Source organism: Podarcis liolepis, assembly GCF_965112155.1.
Source record: "Podarcis liolepis genome assembly, chromosome: 3".
Taxonomy (NCBI): domain Eukaryota; kingdom Metazoa; phylum Chordata; class Lepidosauria; order Squamata; family Lacertidae; genus Podarcis; species Podarcis liolepis.
The window spans coordinates 33,875,084-33,894,634 of record NC_139557.1 but is presented as its reverse complement, the minus strand read 5'-3'; the positions used below and the strand labels follow the sequence as shown (position 1 = coordinate 33,894,634).

Genomic DNA, 19,551 nt, shown 5'->3' with positions numbered 1-19,551 from the left:
CTAATACAGTGGTACCTCGGGTTACATACACTTCAAGTTACATACGCTTCTGGTTACAGACTCCACTAATCCAGAAATATTACCTCGGGTTAAGAACTTTGCTTCAGGATGAGAACAGAAATTGTGCTGTGGCAGCAACGAGAGGCCCCATTAGCTAAAGTGGTACCTAAGGTTAAGAGCAGTTTCAGGTTAAGAAACTGCTCTTAACCTAGCTTGGCAGGGGGTTGGACTCGATGGCCCTTGTGGTCTATTCCAACTCTATGATTCTATGAAGAACAGACCTCCAGAACGAATTAAGTACTTAACCAGAGGTACCACTGTACCTAATACCTAATTTCAATACCTAATTGTTGTTGTTGCCATTGCTGAACAACTGAGGAGTCAGACGCTGTTGCCAATCTTCTGCAAACCATCCAAAGATTTGCTGGTAGATCCCAATCTACTTTCTGCTCAACGTCCGCCCCCCCCCCCCATGGTATATACAGTACTTGTCCCTGGCTATTTCACAACTCTTAAGCAAAACTGAGCTTCTTTGAGGCTAGCAGTTTCAGCTGTTTGGGATCATCTCCTCTGCCCGCTGGGGAAAAAAATGTGTGGGCACTCACAGATGCAAATAGAATAAAGGCATTCTGTCAGCTTGCTCACTCTTAGCATAGGAATGGCCCAGAGAGCCCAAGAAAGCATGGACCAACACACACATAAAATGTAATCGTCTGGCTCCCGCCCAACGGCATCAGCTGCTAGCTGGCAAACCAGATATGCTCTTCACCTGTCCTTGCAGCTGTCGACATTTGACTGGAAAATGAGAGCAATGGTTTAAATGACTGGTACTTGTTGCTATTGGTTTCTCTGGAGGACGTTCAGTGTGACCCATTCTCTTTGTCCAAGCCACACAGCGATACTGTAATACAGGGAGAAGATTGAAAACACTTGGTGTCTTGCCTTAGCAAAGAAGATCCGCTTCATCTGCATAGACCTGAAGTCTAGACCTAGACATCTAGATGCCTATACAGTGGTACCTCGGGTTAAGTATTTAATTCGTTCTGGAGGTCCGTACTTAACCTGAAACTGTTCTTAACCTGAAGCACCACTTTAGCTAATGGGGCCTCCTGCTGTTGCTGTGCCGCCAGAGCATGATTTCAGTTCTCATCCTAAAGCAAAGTGCTTAACCTGAAGCACTATTTCTGGGTTAGCAGAGTCTGATAACCTGAAGCGTATGTAACCTGAAGCATATGTAACCCGAGGTACCACTGTAAGTCCCAAAAAATCACACATAGGTCTGCTTCTTCATAATGATATGTGTTTGGAAACTGCAATCACCCATGTCAGCATCCAAATTTCCCTACATGAAGCTTATCTGGATAGCAAGAGAGGACAACCCCAGGCCCTCCAGATGTCTTTTGGACTCCAAACCCCATCAGCCCCAAGCCTGTCAGGGATGATGGGAGCTGTAGTATAGCAGTGTTTCTCAACCTTGGGTCTCCAGCTGTTGTTGGACAACCCCTAGCAAGGGATGATGGGAGTTGTAGTCCAACAACAGCTGAATAGCAATATGAGGGAGGGTCATCAGTCCCCCGCTTCTAATATGAATGAAAACAGCAGCCCTGAACATTTGAAGTGATAATTCAAATCTCAATGTTTGTGTCAACTATTTCCCTTAACCAGCCAATTCTACACTTTTAAATCCAGCGCTGGCTTCCATGTTCACAGCACCTCCCATGTTACAAGGGCTTGTTTCATAACGAGAGCACTCTTCAGGATAAAGACAATGCAGAAATGGTCAAAGAGTCCAGATTGACATAACAGGCAGAAATAATGACAGCTGAAACTTTCCCCACCACAAAACTGGAGGGAAAGTGTTCGTCATCAGTTAAAAGGCGCATAGAGCCTCCCTCCTGATAAGATTCTGGCAACCCTATTTATGAAGAGCTGTTGCCTTATCAGGAGTAACCTTACTCTCATTTAATTTTGATGTGTTTTGATTGATGGCCACAGGATTGCTCCTGAGCGAAGCCTCGCTGGTTTAATTCCGGCGGATACAAAGGAGATTTCTCATTACAGCTGAAATTATACTTGGGCGTGTATGTGGTACAGTTACCGAGTTGGACTCCGGCCATGTTTTAAGTGTTAACACTCCTGCTCTGAAAAGCGCTCGAGGGAGTTATTTGTGAGCACCACTCATCCATTGCTGCATCTTACACACTGAGCTGGAAAAAAGCACCCACAGGTACTTCAGCTCTTACATCACAAAAGTCATTGCACTGTTTAGAAGGCAACCCTGTTTAGGGAGGTTTTTTCACATTTGGTGCTTTTAATATTCTGTTGGGAGCTGCCCAGTCAGATGAGTGGAATAATAATAATAATAATAATAATAATAATAATAATAATAATAATAAATATCTTTTTACTGGAAGAACAAGTATTAAGAAAGAACTCACAGAAATAACCTAGCAACTCCCAATTGTCAGCTCCTTTTCCCGACATCATCTATTCTTTGTGAAATATATTCCCAACGAAATTACATTGCAAACACTAACAAATGTCCCCTGAAAAATATAATTTATGTGAGATACTGTTTGTTCTTCATGCTCAGTTCCTGTTTCTCCGGGCTCAGCCTTGTCTACATTAAGTGTGCCCCTTAAACCAGGGTTGCTATATTTCAAAAAGTGCTATATTTCAAAAAGTGAAAAAACAAAAGTTGTTGAGCTATTTGTGGGGGGGGGGGGACGGGGACACAAATATAAGTTTCTACCTTTTTTAAAAAGAAAAACTGCCAAAAAAACCCACCCGCCCTCCCTTCTGTTCTGAACAACACGGAGGTGTAAAAAGCTTTGTGTCGTGGTAACTAAAATAGGAGTCTTTTCTCATTGATGAGAGAGTAGATAGGGGTCACCCCCACTTTTTTGTGGCCCTGCCTCTTTTTCTGTGGCAGCCATGTTGTTTTGTTATATGAAAAAACTGCTCCTTTGTCACTTATGGGGTATCCAAGAGCCCATATAGAGTCCTTATGTAGGTTCTCTGTCGGTAGGAGAAAATAACAGAAGCCAACCAGAGAGTATAGTGGTACCTCGGGTTACAGACGTTTCAGGTTACATACGCTTCAGGTTACAGACTCCGCTAACCCAGAAATAGTGCTTCAGGTTAAGAACTTTGCTTCAGGATGAGAACAGAAATCGTGCAGCAGCAGCAGCGCAGTGGCAGCAGGAGGCCCCATTAGCTAAAGTGGTGCTTCAGGTTAAGAACAGTTTCAGGTTAAGAACAGACCTCCAGAATGAATTAAGTTCTTAATCCGAGGTACCACTGTATTGAGAAGCAAAGCAGCTAGTAAGCCTGATCTTTATTAAACTGTTGCAATAGGGTCCCCTGCTCACCCCAAGCAGGGAGGAGAGGGACATCCCAGAACATTGGTGTGCAAACTTTTATATAGAATTTTGAAATTGTCTCCCCTGAAGCTGAAGACCACCCCCGAAAACATCATACATATATATCACAGAAAGAAGCGGTCCCCAGCAGAAATTTGAGTGTGTTGCTTCTCTCCTGTCTGCCAGGATACCTGATAATGCCTTATCTCTTTGCCTTTTCTGGGTAGCCTGGCCATTCCTTTGAGATGGTAAATAGTTTCTGAATCTCTTACTCCTATAGATAGTGTGCTCAACTTAACAAATACTTGGCAGACTGTATTTACAGGGAGGTATAAGCCCCAACAAGGACACGGGTGGCGCTGTGGGTTAAATCACAGAGCCCAGGACTTGCCGATCAGAAGGTCGGCAGTTCGAATCCCCGCGACGGGGTGAGCTCCTGTTGCTCGGTCCCTGCTCCTGCTAACCTAGCAGTTTGAAAGTGCATCAAAAAGTGCAAGTAGATAAATAGGTACCGCTCTGGCGGGAAGGCAAATGGTGTTTCTGTGCACTGCTCTGGTTCGCCAGAAGTGGCTTAGTCATGCTGGCCACATGACCTGGAAGCTGTACGCTGGCTCCCTCGGCCAATAAAGCGAGATGAGCGCCGCAACCCCAGAGTCAGCCACGACTGGACGTAATGGTCAGGGGTCCCTTTACCTTTTATAAGCCCCTACAGTCCAAAGACAATTGGAAAGCTTTTCCCATTTCCTTCCTCCTTGCAGAGAAATATTTGAGGTCAATTTCGGAGAGTCAAAATGGCTTCAGGATTGTTCTCCTGTACTGTTTCAGACACATGGTTTATATGCTTATGTATGTGTTTGCCTTGTACATTTATTTTATATATATAAGACTTTAGAATTCCTATAACAGTGTTATGCCTTGTTTCCGCAGCTCCAGTTTTCTGACTCCTACTTCCAGCACTTTCTGAACATTCCTAATGTGCCCATCCAAAAGCTCACTGCTCCCAGAATAATGTGACAATGGCAAGCGTAGGGGTGAGGTTGTGGTCACATTCTCCTTTGTGGCAGGAAACGAGGCCCGGAAAGTTCTCCAGGTTGTAACGTGGCCAGAGCGCTCATAAAATGTTAAAAATAGGATGAGACGCAAATTAATTTGTTTCGGCCTATGAAGTTCTATAAAGCTTTCAGTTTTCAGCTGCATATGAGGGATGTAATAAAAGCTGATTAGCTCATACTGAGAGACACTTTTTGTGGTACATTATCCAGTTCCTGGCAAGAGTATCGATCTAGATCCCTAAAAATATCTTGCATTATTAATTAATTCAATCACACATGTCTCAGGGCAGAATGCAATAAAATCAGCTAAAAAAAACCAGTTTAAAGCGACGCGGAAAATAACAGTAGGTAAATTTTAATAACAAATAAATGTACAAATATTTTAATGTCTCATTCCTGTTTTGCTCTTACTCTTTATACTCATGTAAGTACCTGGCTTGTTTGCAAACACCTAAACCCTTTCCTGTTTGAATTGTGCCAAAATCCTTTCTCCTGGACACCTACCCCCTTTCCACCCCCCTTTTTTTTGCCAAGCGCTGAATGCGTACAAGTTAGGTGCACTTAAGTTGCAAGCTTCCTGTACTACTAATATTATCTAATATATAATTTGAAGTAAGGCTGCATGAGTAACCCTACTGCTATGCTTCTGAAAGCATAAGGTATCCCACTTTGATTTTCTGGAAGTATGGGGTAGCATTCAACTAAGCTAGGGTCACCAGACATCCCCATTTCCTGGGGACAGTCCCCAGATTTGCGAATAAGTCCCCGGACAAATTCTATCCCTGGATTTCATCTAATGTCCTTGGGAAACACAGCAGTCTCAGCAGCCCGGAGCAGTTGGCTCTGGCTGGCTTCAGGAGCTGCTCGGAAGTCCCCATATGATGGTGGTGCAAGGGCTCTAAGATACAGCTTCCGGGCTGCCTCCACCTTCCCTGACCCCAGCAACTGAGCTGTGAAGGGAGGCTTCATGCTGCCTATCGGAGCAGCCTCCCAACTCCTACTTGGGGGGCAGGGATCTCTCAGCTGTGAAGGGAGGCTTCACGCTGCCTATCAGAGCTTGCATGCAAGCAGGAGGGGGCAGGGATCTATCAGTTAGGCAACAGGAAGCCTCCCTTCCCAGCTGAGGGATCCCCACGCCCTCCTGCTTCCACGCAAGTAGGAATGGGATTGGGACTACTCCGATGGGAAGGAAGGCATCGCGCTGCCCGAGCCTCACCGCCGCAACCGCTCTTGGCCCTCTTTCTTCTGCCTTCCATGCCTGATCCACTGCGTACCACTTTCTCACCTCCACCACCATCAAAGAACCAACAGCTCAGGGGCTGCCCAGGCGCATGGAGAAAGGAGATAGAAGCCTCGGAGGAAGGGGAAACGTGGCAGTTGAGGTCAAGGTGGCGGCCGCCCCTCTGCCACCGCCATCGCTGCAGCATCAACGTCCCAAACGTGTAGTATTTATTTAAAGTGTCCCCGGATTCACTGAAAAAAATCTGGTACTCTTCAACTAATCTTATGTGCTAGTGCAAGGAGATTTCCCCCTCTCCTCTCCCTCTGCATGCTCTGCACTGCCCCCAAATCTCTTCCAGAAGGTTGGGGGGGGGGGACCCCAGAACAGATTTGGAGTGGGAAGGGATGGAAGAAGAGGGGGAGAATGTTCCATTGCACAAAGAGAAAACCTTGCACTGACGGCACATTCAACTTGGCACCATGTTGAATACAACCCACAGCATGGCCACTGAACTCAAAATGCCTTCAGTGCTATGCTCCTTCCACGGATGGCAGTATAGGATGCAAAACCTGAATAATTGCTCCTAAGATTCCCAAGTTGAATATTTTTGTATTTAAAATTTGTTTCTCATTCTTGTAATCATATAGTGCCATATTTCAGAAAGTAAAATACCTGACATCTGCAGAATTGTCAAGTTGTTTTTATATAGAAATCCTTACTACACAGGAATATTTGAGGTCATTGGGAGAGTCAAAATGGTTTCAGGATTGCTCTCCTGTACTATTTCAGCCACATGGTTTATATATTTAGATATGTGTGCATTTATGAATATTTATTCTATATCTGAGACCTTTAAAATATTGTAACATAACACCAACTTCGTTGGACTGCTTGTGTTGTTTGGATGCCTGATTATTGTCTTCCAAAAGCAACTACTCTTTTCCCAACTTAAGAATGGAAAGCATAATGCTGGTGGTCGACAAAAGAGGTATAGACGTTGTCAAGGCAAATCTTTAAAAATGTAGGATAAGCACTGACAAATGGGAAGCACTGGCCTGCGAGCGCTCCAGTTGGAGAACAGCCTTTACCAAAGGTGTCATGGGCTTTGAAGATGCTTGAACTCAGGATGAAAGGGAGAAACGTGCTAAGAGGAAGGCATGCTTGGCAAACCCTCACTGTGATCAATTCCCTCTCGGAAACCTATGTCCCCCACTGTGGAAGGATGCGTGGATCCAGAATTGACCTCCGCAGTCACTTACAGACTCACTGTTCATGGAACACAATCTTACTCGGCTACGAGTGATCGCCAAAGAAGGAGACCCAGATGTGGAGGTTGTAAAAAAAAAATTAAGGTCTTATATATAAATAATAAATGTTCATAAATGTACCAACCAAGCACATATATAGATATGTGGACCACATGTCTGGAGCAGCACAGGAAGACCCGCCCTGAAACCATTTTGACTCCCAAACTGACCAAATGTTTTCTCTGCAAGGAGGGAGGGGGGGGTGAGGGGACCTTCCCATTATCTTAGGAATTGGGTAATCACCATCTCAAAGGAATGGGCAGACTACCAGGAAAGGCAATCAGATAAGGCATTATCAGATAACCTGGCAGACAGGAAAAACATCAACATTCAAATTTCTGTTGTAGACTGCCTTTTGTGATGGGTGGGTGTGGGTGTCTTGGGTTACACCCCTTCTGTGATGTAGGTATGATGTATGGAGGGGTGGTCTTGAGCTCCAGGGCAGGGAATTTAAAATGTCTATATAAGGGCAGGCACACCTTTGTTCTGGGTCCTCCTCTGTCCTCCTGCATGTGAGGGGGGCACCCTGTTGCAACAGCTTTAATAAAGACCAGGCTTACTAGCTGCTTTGCTTCTCAATATTCTCTGGTTGGCCTCTGTTATTTTCTCCTACCAATAGGGAACCCACTTAAGGACTCTATACGGGCTCTTGGATACCCCATAAGAGAAGAAGGGCAGATTTTGTTTACAACAAGGTTCTCCTCCTATAGGCAGCCTGCATTAGCCTGATACCGTTTGTCTTGGCTTTGGTTGAGAACAGCTTCGCCTTTTTCCAGCAGGCATGCCGATCGCCCGTCCAGAGTTACATCCGCTTTTTTATTGATATCTAGCTTGGTGGTGCTGTGTGGCTGCTCTGTGGGGATAAGCCTGCACCATCTGTCCGCTGCAGTATAACTGGCTGGCACCAACAGCTGAAAGCATCAAACTGCATACACACACAGAGAGAGACTGCACACACAGAGCTGAAGACAAAGGAAAGTGCCTCCAGCGACAACATTCGCAAAGGAGGATGCCCCAGCCCCAGCCTCAGTCAGTCGAAACAGCTTTAATCTGGCTCTCTGGCGATTCATCTGCAATGCAGATCCTATCCATTTTCCTGCTGTGACAGCAGCCGGCTAGATGCTGATTAAGGGGATTCTAGCGGCCTTGGAAAGAGGGAGAGAGAGAAGGGTAAACCAAGGAGAAGGAATCCACAGCAAAAGGAAAAGAGTAGGATTAAGGAAGGAAGGCCCTGCAAGAGGCAAAATAATGGCCTCAGTGTGCCTGAAGATAAACCATACAGTGTTTCTATGAAGACATTAGGAAGTTGTGTATTTCTGCTAATCCATCACCTGTCAAGGGGCTGTTTCAACAGGCCTGAGATTAAAGAAAGCAGCATTGTCTATTGTCTTGATTACTGGTCACTCTAGAGCTGTTGCCACTTTGCAGCCTTGAAGTTAATCCCAGTTTAGTAGGGGGGTTGTCAAGGAAAACATTCCTTTTAACTGCTGCAATTTTGTAAAAAGAGAGAGAGAGAAGGAGACGGAGATGCTCAGCTTCTCGACTTAATCTCTTCCCGATCAGCAACAGGGCAGCTGGGGGCATGTGGTCTCTCCCTGTGTCTTCCTTTTGCACCCAGAGCAATGGGGTCATTTAAAAGATGGACTGTGAAAGAACCTCACACAACTTCCTGAGAGGCTACAGGGAGCAGCTCTGAAGTTCCAGAGACACACACAGCAAAAGGTGCCATTAAGCGCAGAGCCAAGGCGGCTTGGAAACATAAGCCATGTTCAGGCTCCGTGACCCGTGGAGTTTTTTCCTCTTCACCTGTATTATTTTAACCCGGGATTTTTCCTAAGCGGCAACTGACACGCATCGTTCCTTCCCCCGCCCGAGGGACTAATACGGTCAACGCTGTATCCTGTATGCCTCAAACTACCAATTTCATTTCATTTTTGAAAGCTTTCTTACCTGCTGTTTTGCGACGGCGTGGTGAGGTTATGTGTCGCTTACTAGCTCACCAATGCAATCCAAAAGCAAACACAGCTTTTCTTATGTTTGTTGAGCATTAAGTTGTTCAAAAGAAGATGCTCAACTATTTCATGGATGTTTTAGATTGCTAACATCTTACCCCCTCTGGCTGCATAAATGCCATACGTTTAAAGCACATTCCCTTGCCTGAACACTGAAATAATCCTGGGAACTGTAGTTTATTCCTTAGCAAACTATAATTCATGGTACCTTCAAACTACATTTCCCAGGATCCTTGGGGGAGGGGATACGTTTAAAGCACATTCCCTTGTCTGTACACCGAAATAATCATGGGAACTGTAGTTTACTCCTCACTGAACTATAATTCACAGTATCTTTAACAAACCACATTTCCCAGGATTCTTGGGGTAGTGGTGGCTTTAAATGTATGGTGTGTACACAGGTTTTGTCTTCTTTCTTAAGGTTCTGAGATTCTGTCACAGTAAATTGTAAGGCCAGTAAACAGAATCTGGAAGCGATGAGGCACCTGAAGGTATGCAGTTCCAAGGAGATGGGATTCTCTGCCTCTCTAGCTTGTTTGAGTGTGACAACACAAGCTTCAAGTAAGTGGTCGTTCAGATGCCACTGGGCTCCAGCCCCCATCACCCCCAGCAAGCATGGCAAATGAGCAAGGATGATGGGAGTTGTAGTTCAACTATGTCTGAAGGCCCACTGTTTAGCCACCCCTGGTTTAGGGGTATCACTGCAGGCATCTTTTTAAAAAACAAAAACTATACCAAATATCCCCTTCCTTCAGTTATCAGAAGCTTTTCTGATTACAGAATTCTCTGCCTAGCAACCCATTCTATTTTCAGAGCAAAGCCATGAGGTTTCCCGCCTCCCAGGAAAGATGGATCTTATTCATCCTTTTGTTCTCCAGTTATCAGTTTTCCTTAAAGCAGCTTGATAATAGCAGCACTTTGCAAAGTAGTGATCCACCTCAGCTCTTGCACTGGGCAGCGAGACCCTCGTACACAAGACGGTGCAATTCACAGATGTATAAGGACCTTTCTCATTTACTGTAGCATTCATTTTAAACACACACCCCACCCCAAATAATAATAAATCCATGTTTTTCTGCTTAGGGTGAAATTGTCTGTTGAACATGATTTATAGAAGGCCAGTGTGGGCAAAGAGAGAGATTTTTGGCTTTTGACCTGGGTGTAAATTGCAGCTCAACCACAGGCTCCCTTGGTGGTTTTGATCTCTCTAGTCACCTTCTCGGCCAATTCTCTTGGCTACTTTGTCTCCCACCAAGTTACTTTCCACAAGCGGTTTGTTTGTTTTTTGCACAGGGTAATGTAGCAGTCTACTTGCTACCTGCTTCCCAGGAAAAGGCTCTCTTTATGCATAGCAGTTGGAAGTCCATCACAACACATTGATAGGGGAGTTGTATATGCAGAGAACAGCTCCACTAGTTGAATTTTAGCCTGCCATGCAACCACTAAGGTTTCCTTGCCAAATATCTGAAAAACAAGTTCACATGTGTTTTAGCTCGCCTATGTTGCTCCCGAAGTTCATCTTTCAATTTGCACCTTGCATGTAAAGATTTCTTTTTTTAAAAAAAATGTTTTATGCATAAAACAGTTCCACAGACAGTGGTGAATCATTTGATGGGCTCCATTAAAGTTAATTTGCATGAAGTGTTCTTGGGTTTGTTGTAAACAAAAAAATCTGCCCTTTTCCCCTCATGGGGTATTCAAGAGCACATATAGAGTCCTTACGTAGGTTCCCTATTGGTAGGAGAAAATAACAGAGTCCAAGCAGAGAATATTGAGAAGCAAAGCAGCTAGTAAGCCTGATCTTTATTGATCTGTTGCAACAGGGTCCTCACCACACGCAGGAGGGAGGAGGAACCCTGAACAATGGTGTAAAAGCCCTTATATAGACTTTTGAAATTGCCACCATGTAGATCATGACCACCCCCAGAAACATCATACATACATCACAGAAGGGGTGTAGTTCAAGACACCCCCCCGAAACATCATACATACATCACAGAAGGGGTGTAGTTCAAGACACACACCCCCCAGAAACATCATACATACATCACAGAAAGGGAGGTCTACAGCAGAAATCTGAGTGCTTTGTTTACCTCCTGTCTGCCAGGTTACCTGTTTAATGGTCACTTGATTGGATTGCCTGGGGAGCCTGGCCAGTCTTTTGTAATGATAAATACTTAGTTCCTGAGCCAGGTCACAGGCTCACACCCTATTCATATCTTAAATATGCCCTTAAGACAGGATTTGTGAAGGAAAAAGACAATGGGGAGGTTTCCCACTTTGACCTTGCAGAGAAATAATTGAGGTAAGTTTGTTCAGGCCTTTTTTCTGTGGGGTTTTCAGACATATGGTTTATATATTTATGTAAATGTTTGCTTGGTATATTTATGAATATTTATTACATATCTAAGACCTTAAAATTCTGTTTAGACCTTATCTAAGACCTTAAAATTCTTTTTAGAAGACATCTGAAGGCAACCCTGTATAGGGAATTTTTAAATGTTTAAGTGTCTTGCTGTGTTTTTATATTTTCTTGGAAGCTGCCCAGAGTGGCTGGGGCAACCCAGTCAGACAGGTAGGATACAAATAATAAAATATTTTTTCATACCCTCCAACATCTATCCAGCGAAAATATGGCCATCCCATTCCATAATGATAATTTTACAATTTATACCCCACACATCTTACCAGGTTGCCCCAGCCACTCTGGGCAGCTTCCAACATATATAATAACATAAAACCTTTTAAAAAACTTCCCTATACAGAATTGCCTTCAGATAACCTACATAGGGACATCCTAAGGAAAAGCGGGACATTCCAGGATCAAATCAGAAACTGGAGCAGCTTCTCTAAATCAGGGATGTTGTTGGAAAATAGGGACACTTGGATGTTCAGATAAAAACTGGTCTGTCACAATCACAACAGATGATTTGTGAAAACAAACAAACCAGAGGGCAATTTGAGGGAAAAGCCGGGCTGCTCCTCTTCCCATTTAGCTCTGACAGACTGATATCATTAGGTCAGGAGGGAAGTGGAGCTCACTCTGGGCACCTTTTTAAGAACAACAAGCTAAGAAAATGTTTTATGACCTAGATTAGCAAAACCTTGCCTGAATTCTAACCTGAGGTGTCAAGAGGAACCCTCTTCATGTCAGCTAAATTGACTGTTTATGGATCTCGGCCAGGAAAGCTTGACGGAAGCAATGTCAGGAATGCTGGAGAGGTCAGCTGTGTGACTAGCGAGCTGACATTTCCTGAAGATGTGAGGCATAATCTGAGAGCTATGTTAACAGTTAAATATTTGTTAGAGGTGGACAGAAAATGATCAGAGAGAGGATTCCCCTCTTTATTTTTCACCTCCCATTGTTGTTTAGCAGTGAGGCATTATCTTAAATAAAAACACCCCCCCCCCCCAAACCTCAGCAAAGAACGAGGATGGAATGCCATTGTGCTTCTTTTGCAAATTCATGGTTTTGTGCAATCTTTGCCAGTGCTTAGGAAGCTGTCTTATACCAAACCACAGGATAGGTCTCTGTAGCTCAGTATTATCTCCCCCCTCCCAATTTTTTGTTTTTATTTTTTATTTCGACAAAGGACTAATCATAAATAAATAAAAATAAAAATGTGCACCCCATCACCAAGACCATTCCATTGTAACTACCCAGCCTCCCAAAACTTCAACACCTCTTATGGTTGTTTGACCCCTTTCTGTTTTAACAGTACAACTTCTACAAACACCCTCCGTATCTCCTCAAAACCATTTCTCCTGCATATTCCCCATCTTACCTTAATGACACATTAATGGTTAATTTACCATTAATAGCTATATCCCACACCACTTTATACCATTCTGCCATTTTATATTCTGCTTGCCCCTTCCACTTCCTAGCTGTCATAATTCGTGCAGCTTTCAATAAATTTGTGAGTCCCTCATAGCCTGCGAAACTTCCACCCCATCGTATATTGATAATAATGCTACCTCTGGACTTTCAGTCAGCTTTAACCCAGTGATTTCTGTTATCTCCTTAAACACCCTTTGCCATAAAAATTGTACAGATTTACACCCCCGCCGCATGTGAGCATAATTCCCATTTTCCTGGCATCCCGTCCAATATAACACCGAACATTCCTCGTTTATTTGTTTTAATCTGACTGGTGTTAAATACCATCTCCAAGCTAATTTATAAAAATTTTCTTTTATTCTTATAGACTCAGTATTATCTATAACAGGGGTTGCCAACTTTTAGATTGAAGACTTCTTCTCAGCCAGGAAGCAGTGGTATGGGGGCATCCACTTGAACACACCTTCCTGGGAGCCCATGTGGTGTAGTGGTTAAGAGTGGTAGACTTGTAATCTGGTGAACCGGGTTTGCTTCCCCGCTCCTCCATATGCAGCTGCTGGGTGACCTCGGGCTAGTTACACTTCTCTGAAGTCTCTCAGCCCCACTCACCTCACAGAGTGTTTATTGTGGGGGAGGAAGGGAGGAAGGGAGAATGTTAGCTGCTTTGAGACTCCTTAGGGTAGTGATAAAGTGGGATATCAAATCCAAACTCTTCCTTCAGGAAAGGCACCTTCTGTACCACATGATGACATCAGTGGCTTGGACCACCCATTACTCCCAGCGAGTGGCTTGGGTTGGTTCACCAGCTATGCCCAGTCCAGGACAGGAATAGCCTTCCCACAGCAGCCCACACACTAGTAACTTCACACCTGGAGTACTGTAATGCATTGCATGTGGGGCTATTCTTGTGCCTGATTTGGAAGCTACAACAAGTGCCAGCCACCCCCCTCCCATGTTTTGGAGTTGCGGGGGGGGGCACTGGAGGGATCTTTGCACCACGGTGCTGGATATGCTTGAGCTATAGCATGCAGAACTCAGCAGTGTGTGAGGCCAAACAAACAGAAGAGTCTCTGATATAGGCTTGGCAGAGTCAGCATGCAATGTTAAGTCTGTTCCAAGGGTTGGGCAAACAACAGTCCACATAGTCAGACCATCCAGCGGTCAGGGAATCCGATGATCATGAAGCCAAAGGTCCAGATGGTGAGCAGGAAGCAACAAGGTAGAACCGGGCACCCCTGGCGTTGTTTCCAGCATCTGACTGCTGCTGGGAGCTCTGCTTAAGAAGGCTGAAGCCAGCTGGTTCTTATCAGTGCCTTCTCCTCTGTGTCCTTGAAGCTGACTAGCTGCAGGTGGAGGTCATTTCACCTTCATGCTGCTGTTCTCCTGGTCCATGACAGGGGAATGTGTATGGCCTAGAGCAGAGATGGCCAAACTTGGCCCTCCAGCTGTTTTGGGACTACAACTCCCATCATCCCTAGCTAACAGGACCAGTGGTCAGGGATGATGGGAATTGTAGTCCCAAAACAGCTGGAGGGCCAGGTTTGGCCATCACTGGCCTAGAGGGTGTCCCAAGGTCCAGCCTTCTGGTCTGAGGTTCCTCGCCTTCCCCACGTTTCACATGCAGTCCCAAGAGAATATTTCCCACCTTGATCACTGAGATCCTCTCACAGGGCACTTCTGGTAGTTCCCACAACCCCTGAGGTTCAGCTGGCCTTCACTAGGGACTGAGCTTTTCTTGTGGCAGGCCATGCCCTCTGGAACTATGCTTTAAAACTATGCTGAAAAGGGGCAGCGGTGATGTTTCAGCTACTAAATCTGGAGCTCATGGTCCATTTCAAGCAGCAAGCATGTCAGTGACCGATTTGACAGAAAAGCTGGTACAAAATGAACAGCTGGTAGCACGACTCAAAGAACTTGTCAGGGAAAAGGATAATGAGTTATGCCTTAAAGAACAACAATTAAAGAAAGAAAAAGAAGCAACTGAAAACCAAGATTTCCAAATTAAAGCTGCAAAACAAAGCCAAATTAATATCCTTAACAACACAGTTAGAGGAACTCAAAAAGCAATTATCAGGAGATGAAATCCAAGAAGGAATATCTAAGCAAAAGAGAGCTGGAAGTCGTGGAAAAATATTGGTACTTAAAAAGAAAGTTGAGGAACTAGAAAAACAGAATGCCCCCCAAAATGAAGAGCTACAGAAAAGGATTGGTGGTGATGGGGAGTTGCTCACTGTCTCACTCTCTCGACAAGAAACAGCCCGTTTCAAAAAGGATCTAGACTAGGGGTAGCCAACCTTTTTATACCTACTGCCCACTAATGTATCTTTCTTGATGGTAAAATTTCCTTACTGCCCACCATTGCTCAATGGAAGGAGGATTCAGCTTATGCCGCCCACCCAGAATCCTGAAACGCCCGCTAGTGAGCGGTAGGGACCAGGTTGACAACCCCTGATCTAAACAGGCAACCGTCTCTCCCTGAGTAATCCAACGGTCTCGGACTCCTCTTCAACGGTCCTTGCCTCCCTAGAGTTCCAGAACCCAAAGTGGGCGGGGCCTGTGACAGAAAGCTTCTGTTTGCTAACCTTGGTCTCTCTGTCTCAGAGGATGCCGGGAAGTGCAGAGAGAGAAGGAAGAGAGTCAGGCAGGGAGTGACGCGCTCATCGCCCCCTTGGTGAGACCCGAGTAGCAGGTGCCTAAGGGGTGCAGGTCTGACATTTTGTGTATACATTGCTTCTCTTTCCTGGAAATGCTCGCTCTCTTTAATCTGAATGCTTTCAAGGTTTTCATTTTGTTCCAGGAGGTGGCTGCATCTTTGTTCTTGGTCTTCAACTTTCTTGATAAGGTTCTGAATCAGAAATTTCATACTCTGCAAGGAAGCCTCCTTTGAGGACTGATCTGCCGGGAACCTGAGGGCCCTGCCCTGCTTCTCTCCACCTGGCTTGGGGGGGGGGGCTGACAGGCTCCATAAAAAACTGCTGCTGCTGCCACTGGGCAGAGAGGGCTCTGATTTTTATTTTTTTAATTGCTTTTATTTATGTAATTTTAAATTGTAATTGATATTAGTTAAGTAATTAATATTCTTAGTTTTAGATCTCGTGATTTATGTGGAAATTGTTTTCCATTTGGTTGCGTACTTTTTGATGTGTTTTATTTATTGCTTATGACTTTTGTTATGTTGGTAATTATGTAAATCTTGCCATGTTGTAAGCCACCTTGAACACTGTTTTAACTATGGAAAGGCGGCATACAAATAAAATGATGATGATGGAACTCCCTGCCAGTAGAGGTTCAGCAGGAACCATCCCTGCCTTTTTTCAGACGTCTCTTGAAAAACGGTACTTTTTAGACAGGCCTTCGCAATATGATTCCCCCCTGCCATTTAGCCAACACGCATCTATTGCTGTTTTACTGATGTTTGAAAATCAGGATTTGCAGATACCTGTTGATGAGTATTTATTCTGTAAGCCACCTCAATATATGTTATGAGGGTCATAAATATTCAAACAAATAAATAAATTATAGATGAACGCTGCATGGCAGACTTTAAATAATCATGGCTGAAGAGGAGTGATGGTGGGCTTGGGAGGGGTAAGAAAAACAACAACAACAACAACAACAACAACAACAACAACAACAACAACAACAACAACATTTGTCCAAGAAAGGGAGGTTATAAAGATGAGACTAAAAGAACCTCATTGCTAAATGGACCTCTCTCTCTCTCTTTTTGCTGTTTGTAGCGTGCTTGTGTTTAGTAATAAGCCTTTAGAAACACGCAGAAGCAAAATCTCAGGTAACAGATGGAGATCGAATAAACAACAGGCAGATGGTGTGTGAGGAAATGAAGAAATGCATCCGTCTCGGAGGCTCCTCCTCAGCTGAACGGTTGTGGCGGGGGGAGCAGAGAGGAGGCACATCTTTCTGTGACACATAAGCCAATAAGAAGACAAAATAAAAATGTAGCCTGCCAGGTGGCCATGTAACCCTCTCCCTACCCCCCCCAACTTCAGTTTCCCCCTTTTCCCGTCGTCTTCTGCTTGTCATATACAGATAGGATGGGATGCAATGTACCTAGAACATCTCAAGCCACAGCACTGCAATGGGCATTCAACTAATTCCATGCTGGCATTGGTCACAGAGCAGGGTCCAGGCAGCTTAGACTTATGGATCCTGTGGCCCTCGGGATGTTGCTGGACTTCACGGGGGCAGCCGTGCCTGTGCGATCTCTGTTGTATACTAATTTCCTAAATAGAACAGCTAACTTTACTTCGAGTCTCCCTTCTGATCTGTTGAGGAACCTGTTCCCCCTGACAGCCCTCTGACATGAACACTCAAATTTCAGTGTGTGGCATTCATACAGAGCCCCTGGTCGTCTCACGGACTATTGACCCGTACACCACTAATCCGCTGCCACCTACCAGGTCCTCCCTGGTAAATCACTTAGTCTCAGTCAGGTTCTTAAGTTAACAAAGAAGAGTGTAGTTTATTGCAGACACAAATAAACTTTAACTGCATTCAAAACGTTGTTACTCTTTACCTTCTTAGTCTTATTTTTATCCTGTCTCTAACTCTTCTACCTCCCCTCACACAAGAACCAACTGTACTAACTGTCTCTCTAATTCCAACTGTCTGCCAACTGCTTTCCCAACTGCCTTTCCCAACCAACCAACCCACTAAAACCAACCAACCCAAACCTCAGGCTAAGCCCTTTTATAAACAGGTAGGCTCCACCTCTGGCTTTCTATTGGTCTACCTATTAACTCTTTATCTCCCTCTGTACAGACATTTTCAAACGAACAGGCAAACGCCACACAGTGACTTTCTGGGATTTCTGACAGAGGCCTCTCCCAGCCCTACGATAAGATTAAACCTGATCTAAGGCTATGTGCAGATTACCATCTTAAAACGCAGTGAGGGTGCTTCTCCCTGGTGCGTTTCAAGATGTATTTGCACGCTGGTGTGCACACCAGAGAGGAGTGGGGCATCTGTTTACCTGGTGTACGTTACCTGTTTCCTTTCCCAGACCAAAAGCTTATCTAGTCCGGCATTCTCACAATGGCCTACCAAATACTGGCGTGAAGTTCACCAGCAGGACATGAGCAGACGAGCACTCACCCCACTTTTGTTCCCCAGCGACTGGCATGCCACCTCTGATACTTGAAAGCCATACCGTATTTTTTGCTTTATAAGACGCACAGTTCCCCCTCCAAAAATTAAGGGGAAATGTGTGTGCGTCTTATGGAGCAAATGCAGGCTCCTTGGCTTCAGCGATAGCAAAGCGAAGCCTCCGAAGCGCAGCGGGAGCGCTCCCACCGTGCTCCGGAGGCTTCGCTTTGCTTTCGCTGAAGCCTGGAGAGCGAGAGGAGTCGGTGCGCACCAACCCCTCTTACTCTCCAGGCTTCAAAGATAGCTGCCTGAAGCCTCCGGAGCACAGCGCGAGCTCCCGCTGCGCTCTGGAGGCTTTGGGTTCCTTTTGCTGAAGGGTAGGTGCCCCTTCAGCTAAGATGCAGCGCCCCTTCAGCTAAGTGGGAGGAGAAATGGAAGGGGCTCCGTTTCTCCTGCTGCTTCTCTGAAGGGGCGCTGCGCAGAGAGGGGGAGATTTTTTTTTCTTGTTCTCCCCCTCTGAAACAAGGTGTGTCCTATGGTCGGGTGCGTCCTATAGAGCGAAAAATACGGTAATTCTTCCATACTGGAAATGCACAGTGATGGTCAAAAGATCTCTATTGTTTTTGCTTGTAAAATCAATTTCCTGATTGCTAGGTGTTCTTTGAACAGTTGTCATCCAATGTTTGCTTGTCTTTTTGTATGTTGGTGGGTAATGATTAAAAACTAGAAGGGACACTCTCAAATCTATTTGTTTAAGCTGTGCCATTCACATCTGGATGCATTCAGTTACCTTAATTCATTAAGTCGTAACCAGCGCTTGCATGAGTACTTGGCAAGGATTTAAAAAAAACCCTTAAACACTGTTTCGTGTTACAAGTTCTAGATGGGAGGAGAATCGTATCCATATTACACTTTTGGAGTGGTTAGAGCCGACAATACACATTTGAATGCAATTGTGCTGCTGAGACTACAAATGAGATTTTGGTTGTCACATTGCGCATTGTTTGAACAAACATCCAAATGAATTCTTGAATCCAGCTGTGTCTGATCCTCCCCAGACTAGATCAATTAATTCCATTTACATGGCAGAGAAATATTTTTTTAATTTACAAGTTAATTTAGTCCACATGAGAGCTACATTGTACCCATGCAGAACAGCTGTATACTACGAAGTCCATGATGCAGTGCAGCTCAAATTGGTCTATGCAGGTGTGCAGGTATCCAATATGCATAATGTTAAAAAAGAAAGAAAGCCAAACATAGCAGTACAGGTGCTCCAAATCTGACAGAGACTGGGCAGGATCTATAAATCCCCCATCCCTAATTTGATAAAATTGTTCTGACTCAGCAGAAGCTCCAAATCCTGACTCAGGGAGAATTTGCCAGCGCTGACCCTGGTTTCATGCTGCATAGCACCTTTTCTTTCAGGACATGGCTCCTAGGCATTGCCAGTTTGGAGGTCAAGTGATGATTTGCATGCGGAAGTTGTGATGCAGAAAAGCCTTGCTGGTAATTCATATGACACAGATCTTACAAAGAAGCCAAACAGGAAAATATAAAAGTGCCTCTGAGAATATGCAAAACGCTTTACTTTCCCACAGTTGATATTTTTTAGTTGCTATTATTAGCACTTAAACCCCACCTTTACA

The 19,551-nt window shown here is 44.6% G+C and overlaps 2 long non-coding RNA genes across 2 annotated transcripts; one reads left to right on the top strand and one right to left on the bottom strand.

Moving 5' to 3' along the window:
• The first annotated feature begins 13,433 nt into the window (after nucleotides 1-13,433).
• LOC310703598 lies at nucleotides 13,434-14,675 on the top strand. The gene is made up of 2 exons (XR_014524272.1): nucleotides 13,434-14,201; nucleotides 14,336-14,675. It is a non-coding gene; the product is annotated as an uncharacterized lncRNA (long non-coding RNA).
• A 1,845-nt stretch (nucleotides 14,676-16,520) lies between these two features.
• Nucleotides 16,521-18,022, bottom strand: LOC310703597. Its single transcript, XR_014524271.1, has 2 exons — nucleotides 17,334-18,022; nucleotides 16,521-16,717 (listed from the first exon to the last, which is right to left on the bottom strand). It is a non-coding gene; the product is annotated as an uncharacterized lncRNA (long non-coding RNA).
• Nucleotides 18,023-19,551: the final 1,529 nt, after the last annotated feature.